Below are 7908 nucleotides of genomic sequence, written 5' to 3'. Positions count from 1 at the left end.
GGCTTTGTAGCGGAGGAGAAACTGAAAGGGCGTCGGGAGAGATCTGAGCGTAATTTCAAAAAAAAAAAAATCACCTTCTCTTCTTCCTCCTTTCTTTTTCTTGGCTGAGAAGCCCCAATTCCAATTCCAATTCTGATAGAGCAAAATTTCAAACCACCAGACTGCTGAATTTGTTAGAAATCCCGTTTGGCAGCTGAGAAACAGAGAGAGAGAGATCTCTGTTGGTGTGGACGCCCAAGAACAGGAGAGAGATGAGGGATATGAGAGAGATGTAGGGATCTTTCTGTAGCTGCTCTAGCATAGACACCCAAAGATTGAGATTTGATCAGAACCCCATTAAAATTCTCCGATTGGAAAGACAACCCATTTCGGAAAAAATGCCGATTTAAGAGACCCGAGTGAAGATTTGATCCAGCACGCCATGGGAGGGCATGAAGCTGAAAAATTCGAGCTTATTTTCCCAAATCTGTAAAGGTGTTGAAAAAGTTACAGAGAAGGACATGGAAGCCGGAATCTGTGGTGACGGAGAAACAACGGTGGTCTTGGTTGAAGAACATATGGCTGCAGGACTTGCCGGACTTGTGCTTCGCGGCCTGAAGCTGGTGGGTTATGCTTGCTTTCTTCTCTGCCATTTTTTCAGTTTTGGGATTCTCTCTTAATCCCTTTGTCGGTCTGGCGCATGTTGACTGGAAAAAACTTAAAAGGGTAGGTTACCTGGCAGGAAGCTCTTCCCACTGGCTGCACTGTTGGATGATTGAAAATTTTGAAGGGGTAGGTTATAGACCCATCAAAGGTGGTGGGCGTCGGTCACAGCTCCCTTGTCGGGGACGATACCTTTCTTGGCAGCAACTGGAGTAAATGGGACTGTCATCGCGCCGTGTTCCATTATGACAAGGCAAACTTTAACGCCGGGACGAGTGGCATTAAGCGCTGTTGACATGGTTATGTTAAAAACCAACATAATCGAAGCTCACATCCACATTGGATTTCATGGTTGTCTTAATCTGGGCAATTTCATCATCCAAATCCTCCATTTTTGTCGAAAGCTTTGATAGTGTCATTAGCACCGAGACAACCTTGAAGGGCTTTCTGAGCACGGACCGTCAACGACCTTGAAGGGTTTTCTGAGCACGGAAGGGAGAGGAAGTGCATCGATACGACAGGCCTGGACCTCGCTGTAAACGGAGGCGAATCAGCCGGTGACATGTGCCGGAACTGACTCAACATCGGCAGCACCGCCGTTAGCAATCAGTGATGGTGGATGAATGAGTGGTTGATTTCTCTGATGTATGAGCAGCTGTCTGGAAGCTGACTGGAGCTTTTGCAGAGAGAGAATGGTGAAACAACGTCATGGAAGCTGTCTGGAGCTTTTGCTTTTGGACCGCGTCCCATGACTGGTGCAGGGGAGAAGTCACTAGCAAATTTGCTAGTTCAAGCCCCGTCCTGCTAATTTGGTTGTTCATCTTCAGTAGTTTATGTAGAAATATGCTTCACAGATAGAGAATGGTGAAGTAACGTGAGAGCTAGACGACGTCGTTTGAGCTGGTAAGGGAACTAGGAGAGATGAAGCAAGATCTTATGAATCAGAAAGAAAGGTTTAGACTCATGGGTTCCCATCCAAAATTCAGCATATGATTTTTCTTGAGTTTTGGAGTTTTCCTTTCTGCAGTTTTGAGATATGGGTTTTGCAGTGACTTTGGTTTCTGGGTTTGTGTGATTTTGCAGATTCACGATGAAGGTGAAAAAATGAAAGAGAACCGACATAACTTTTTGTGTCGTTTCCCACAGACGGTGCCAAATGTTGATGCACAAAACCGAATGGTCTTGGTACAACGTAAATCCGACCGTGAATCTGCATGAAATGTAAATGACATAAGAGTTATCGTGGTTCACCCCAAGGTTTGGGCTACGTCCACACTGATTGTATTATATTTCTCTGTTGAAGAGGGAAATAGAGCTTAGAGCTTAGGGGATGTGAGGAGGCTTTGAGAGGGATGAGGAGAGACCCCCCTCTTTGTGAGGGTGAGGAGGCCTTTTTATAGAATAAGGGCTCCTCCCCTAATTACATATTTGCCCCTTCCTTTATTACATAATTACATTTAAGTCCCCCGAGTATTTATACGAGGTCTAAATACGAGGCCCTAAATATGGTATAAACACGTCTCGATCGTGCTCATTCACTACTTCCTTTGGCAACATCGTCAATAATAAGAATTATATCAGCCGGAGTCAGCTAGAATGACCTGTACGGCTGAGTCTGCAGCTCGATCATCCATTTTCCAAGTAATATGCCAAGGAAGACTGCTGGGTAACAACTGATCCCAGGGACAATTCATACCGCTATGCCTCATCTAACCACATGAACACATTCACAACTTCCCACACTCTCCAAAGTGCCTAATATTGTACCTACGGTGCAAAGATACATTTCATCTACCAGAGTCACCTTGTCTCTGAAATCTGGGATCACTAGTAAATCTATCACTTCGCCTCTAACCAGTGGCACTAAAACCTCAGCTGGGAAAATTAGCTCTAGTTTCACTTCTTTTGAAGCTCTGAGTCTTCTGAGGTCTTCGATATGACGGATCTTTAACTTTATCGTCTTTCTTCTTATTCTCATTCTTTTATTATTCCTCTTTACTCTCGCTGATCATGTTCTCAAAGTCCTCAATGCTTAACAACATCTCGTAAACTCCTGGTAAAAAGTACAATGAATAGTGGTCACCAAAGAACGCCATTTCTTCTTATTATCCAGCCAAAAACGACATAACACCTCGACCAGATTAGCAACAACATCCGAATGGAAACAAGGCAAGTCTGTAAACTCTCTATAATAATATGCCGGAGGAATGAACTTTTCCTTAAACAATTCTTTAAACGACTTCCAAACAGCTGTTCTTCCGATAATATCGGATAACATTCCTATCTCCATCAGAATGCAGATTCAACACTCAAAAACTAGGTAGTCATCTCGACCCACCTGTCGGGAGGAAATTCTCTTGACTTTGCATAATCCGAAACGTCTTTTCCCAAATGATTGAGCCATCGATCTGCTCCCTTAGGTTCTTTATTTCCCTAAAGTGATTCAAATTTAACTTATAACCAGTCTCAAAAGGTTCCTTTAGATACTAAACTGAATCACAATGGCAATAGTTTCCCCCCAAACTACTATATCGGGGAAATTAAGCTCATCCGAACTACGTGGCTCACTACGAGGCGGTATAGTTCTGACAGAAGACACTAGGAAATTCTCAAGATGTCTAGAATTGCAACCTAGGCTCTGATACCAACTGACACACCCCGTCCCGAAGAAGGGCATGCTGGCTGTCACGTGAGTGTGACGTAACCATTTACACAGTTCGGAAGCTTTAAAAAAATACAATTACTATGATGAAACACCCGAGGGTGAGTCCTATTTTTATGACTTCTGTCAGAACACCGCTGGATTCCTCATAGCCACCAAAGCTCTGCTAACTAGAACCTGGAGGGGCGCAAAACAAAATTGAGTGGGTCAGTACAACCAAGTTTTTCAAAAACATTTCATTTAAAACATTTCTAACCCCTCGCCGTAAAACCTGAATACTTTCCCAGAAAATAACATAATAGTATATAAACATATATATATATATATATATCATCAAAAGCTCAATTTATAATCCTTCAACGCTTTTTAGAAAGAATATGCCATGCCAAGCCATATGCCAAAATATAATATGAATGCATCAATATAAATCAGGTGAAATAATAAATCAACCGGAGACCCTACAGTGGTCCTGTACGGCTGATTCTATAGCTCAATATCTCATCCAGCCGGAGTCACCAACTGTGACCTGTACGGCATTACACTACACATAAGTCAGAACTACCTATAGTAGTCTGTACGACTAAGGTGGTGAAATAATACGCTCTAGTGCTTCTCTCATTAATCCTCAGTGCACATAATCTAAGGTCACCTACCAGTCGGAACCCCTCTAATGGTCTGTATGACTGGCATGTCGGAACCGCCTCTAGTGGTCTGTACGACTAGCATCTACTTGGATCCAAGGTGAGCGTGTGATGCAGGGTGAATAACATAAGCACTAACACCAGGGGTGCAGGTTACAAGCTCTCAACATAATTCACATCATCCTTCATTAATATAAACCATATAAACTCACCTGATACTTACATGTGCGTCCACAGCACCAATTCACATATATATATGCATCAATATCAATTCATATAATTTATAATATGCATCATGGCAATTGAAAACATACTTTCATATAAATTCAATTTCTGGGACAATTAATAGTATATAGGTAATACGAAAAACAAAAACTGCCCACTCACCTGGAGTTCGCCCAACAACTCCCTAGCACCACACATCAAGGCGTCATGACGATCAGCGCCTAGAACAATAAAAAAATCCAACCTCAGAATTCATATCGATAGAATATATAACTTATATAAGACACGTCACTACGTAGTTCGATCTGGAAGATCTGCAACTCAGATTTCAAATCCATAACTTCCAGAGGTCCACAATATACCTCTAGGACATCATCCTAAAATTTCATTACCATCCAACGGTCGGATCTCCGTCAATTGTCAAAACCAAGTGACGGTTAACATTCTATTTTATGAACTTACAACTCTAATTACGAAAGATCCGTAAATCGGATTCCCGATCTGTAAGTTCCTATAATCCTCAAATATTACGTATTACAACGTATCAAAGTTTGGTGACGATCCGACGGTTGGATCGTCAATTCACATTTTCACCTAACCACGAATCGAAACGAACTTAGGTTCAATTACTCAATTTAAGTCCATCAAGTATTAAAACTGAACCTAGAACCTTAAACACATGATAAGAATGACATTGGTGGCCCATTGGCCACGCGCCGCCGCACGGGCCGCCGCGGGTGGCTGTCGGCCGCCCCGGCTCGCCGGAAAATTCAACTATTTCCAAAAATTCTCAAAAATTACAGAATTGAAGATCTCAATGAGTAGAGTAAACTTTATACCTGAGGCCAAGGCCAATTTGTCCTGGAAACACTTCAATTTCACCAAAATCCGTGCGGACCCTAGAATTGGGTGAGCTTCAATTCGACCTCCAAACTTGTTCCAACGCCCCTACTACTTCTTGGGCTTTGTTCCGGGTCCTAAGGGGATGCTATGGGTGTTAGCAATTGAAAGAAAACGTTTCAAGTTTTGAAGAAATTTCACACTAACCTACCGCACACCCCTCACGGTTTTAATCAAATTTCAAGGCCAAACTCCTTGATTTTTGGGGTGTAATAGGAAGAGGGAAGATCATAGAGGGTTTTCCAAGTGATGGATTGATGTAACTCACCGGAAAAATGATGAAATTTCGATGGAAATGGGTGAAGAACACCGGCGGGTCAAGCGGGTCACGGGTTCTCCCAACCCATTTCTCTCTTCTCTCCTCCGCTTCTCGCCCTCTCTCCTTTCCTCCTTTCCTTCCTCTGGTTGGTCAGATTCTTCCTCTCTCTTCTCCTGATTCGCTGGACTCCCTCCTTTCTCTCCCGGAGCTCCGGCTCTCTCTTCTTTTGGTCATTCTTCTTCTTCTTCTTCTTACGCACACACACACACAAATATTCTTCTCTCATCCCAGCCATCCATTTAATCTTCATTAAATCTGGGCCCTCCAAATTTTAATAATAAAATTTATAAAATGCCCAAACTTCAAACTTTAAAATCTTTTTCGTTATAACTCCAAATAACGAACCGTCTGCGCCCACGCTTCTGTAGCGACGAGTACTACGAGGATATGTCAAGAAAACAAATCTTAGATGGCGCGACACAACGATTAACCTCGAATAATGCGCGTGCCTCAAAGGGCATTTTTGTAAAATCCTTTATTAAAACTTTAAAAATTCTTAAAATCAGGGACGGACTGTCACAAAATGTGTGTACCTAAATGTATACACCGAAATCTATTATAATGAATTTAATGTATCTAAATGAAGAAGATAAAGTACATCGAAATATATTGTATAATAAAAATTAGTTTATCTAAAAGTTTACAATAAAATATATTAAAATAAATGAAATGAAAATTATAATGAAATAAAATTAATACATTAAAAATTAGGAAGAAAAAGAGAAATAATTAAAAAATCAAAATATAATTAATAAATGAGGTTATTAATGTATCAAGTGACTAAAATTAGATTTTGATACTCATGATTTTAATATAAAAGCCATCTTTGTCAATGATTAAAATGAAGTTTTCTATTTGTTAAAAGTTGTTGGCTTTGGTTTGATGTATGATTCTTACAATTTGGTTGGGATTTTGGTCTGTTGGTATTTTTCTTGCAATGGACAAGTTTTTGAAGAAGGCATTTGTGACAGCTGCCATTAAGTTCTCAAGTGCGCTTTTCGGGATGTTTTGCAAATTCTCCGTTCTTGTTATTCTTGATTCCACCGTCCCTGCTGTGGCAACAAGCTTGATGAACTTTGAGCCGGCGCTTTTTTTCATCCAGAGATGGCTCCCATTGTTCTACGTTCCTTCTCTGGTTGTTTTGCCCCTTTCTGTAGAGTATTCCCACGGCTTCGGGTATCAAGATTTGCTTCATCATAGGTATGCAAATCTTTGCTACTCTCTCTAAGATAACTTCTGTCCGATGAAGCTGTACACTATTTATATTTTCCATCAGTGACTTGGAAAATATAAATAGCCGATCCCACTCAGTGACTTGGATTTTCCAAGTCTCCAACCGAGAAGTTTTCCTCACTCGGGAAATTAAGAGAACACTACCTCAACCTACATGCTCCACTCACAAAGCTTCAACATACAAGCTTCAACAAAAGAAAATTCAAAGAACTTAGCGAAGAAGGCTTTAGTGTATTTAACACAATACATTAAAATGAAGGAAAGCTTATTTATTGATATCCCCGATAAGTTACAAATATGTACATATACTTGAGTCAAAATAAACAAACAAGAGGGAGCCTTCACAAAGGTTGCTTAGGAGAAGTCTCAGCAGTCGGTAGAGCCCTAGAAAGAGAAGGCACCGGAGGGGGATCATTCGGAGCCTCAGTACTGGACAGAACCCTAGAAGGAGGAGGCATCAGAGGTTGATCATTTGGAGCTTCATTACGCGGTACAGCCCCAGAAGACGAAGGCAATAAATGCCTCTGGAACAAACCCACAAATCTCTGATGAACAAGTAAAACCTGACCATCAGATTCCTTCATCTGGTCAAGCTTCCTCTTCATGTTTGTAGCATAGTCATGTGCGAGCCGGTGCAACTGTTTATTCTCATGCTTGAGCCCTCTAATCTCCTGTTTGAGACTCATCACTTCAGCCGCCAATGATTCAACTTGGCGGGTTCGAGCAAATAGGCGTTGGGCCATATTAGACACAGAACCTGCACACTGAACACTAAGAGCCAGAGAATCCTTAACAGCCAACTCATCAGACCGTTTAGAAAGTAGTCTGTTATCTTTGGGAGTGAGAAGGTTCCTGGCCATTACCGCAGCGGTCATATCATTCTTCATCACGGAATCCCCAACGGTAAGAGGACCAGTAGGGGAGACGAAGGATGGGCGCCATATGTTGTCTGGAGAAGGCGAGGCTGCCTCTTCAACAAGGTTCAAGTCAAAACGACGGTCGGAGGGGCCAGACATTTTCAAAGGTGTTGAAGAGAGAAGAGGTCGGACAAATCAAGATCTTAGAAGTGCAAGAATGGAGCTTCTACTGGTGGATATTCAAGTGTGCTTTGGAACTTAATGTCAGCCTCTATAAAAATCTGCACTCGACGAAGCTTCAGAAATCGAAGAGGCGCCTGCTCAGAAATCGAAGAGGCGTTTGCCTTCTCAAAAGCTGGGCTGCTCAGAGACCACGAGGGTCGATCTCAGAAATCGAAGAGGCGTTTGCTTTCTCAAAAGCTGGGCTGC

At 41.9% G+C, this 7908-nt stretch overlaps 1 long non-coding RNA gene across 1 annotated transcript; it reads right to left on the bottom strand.

Annotated features, from left to right (window-relative positions):
- Window positions 1-3279: 3279 nt before the first annotated feature.
- Window positions 3280-5550, bottom strand: LOC139192822 (uncharacterized). Its single transcript, XR_011577244.1, has 4 exons — window positions 5339-5550; window positions 5010-5147; window positions 4333-4391; window positions 3280-3481 (listed from the first exon to the last, which is right to left on the bottom strand). It is a non-coding gene; the product is annotated as an uncharacterized lncRNA (long non-coding RNA).
- Between the last annotated feature and the right edge of the window lie 2358 nt (window positions 5551-7908).

This window comes from Malus domestica, chromosome 16 (genome assembly GCF_042453785.1).
Source record: "Malus domestica chromosome 16, GDT2T_hap1".
In the NCBI taxonomy this organism is placed as follows: domain Eukaryota; kingdom Viridiplantae; phylum Streptophyta; class Magnoliopsida; order Rosales; family Rosaceae; genus Malus; species Malus domestica.
Note: the sequence above shows the minus strand (reverse complement) of the source record. Positions and strands in the feature narration are given on the sequence as shown.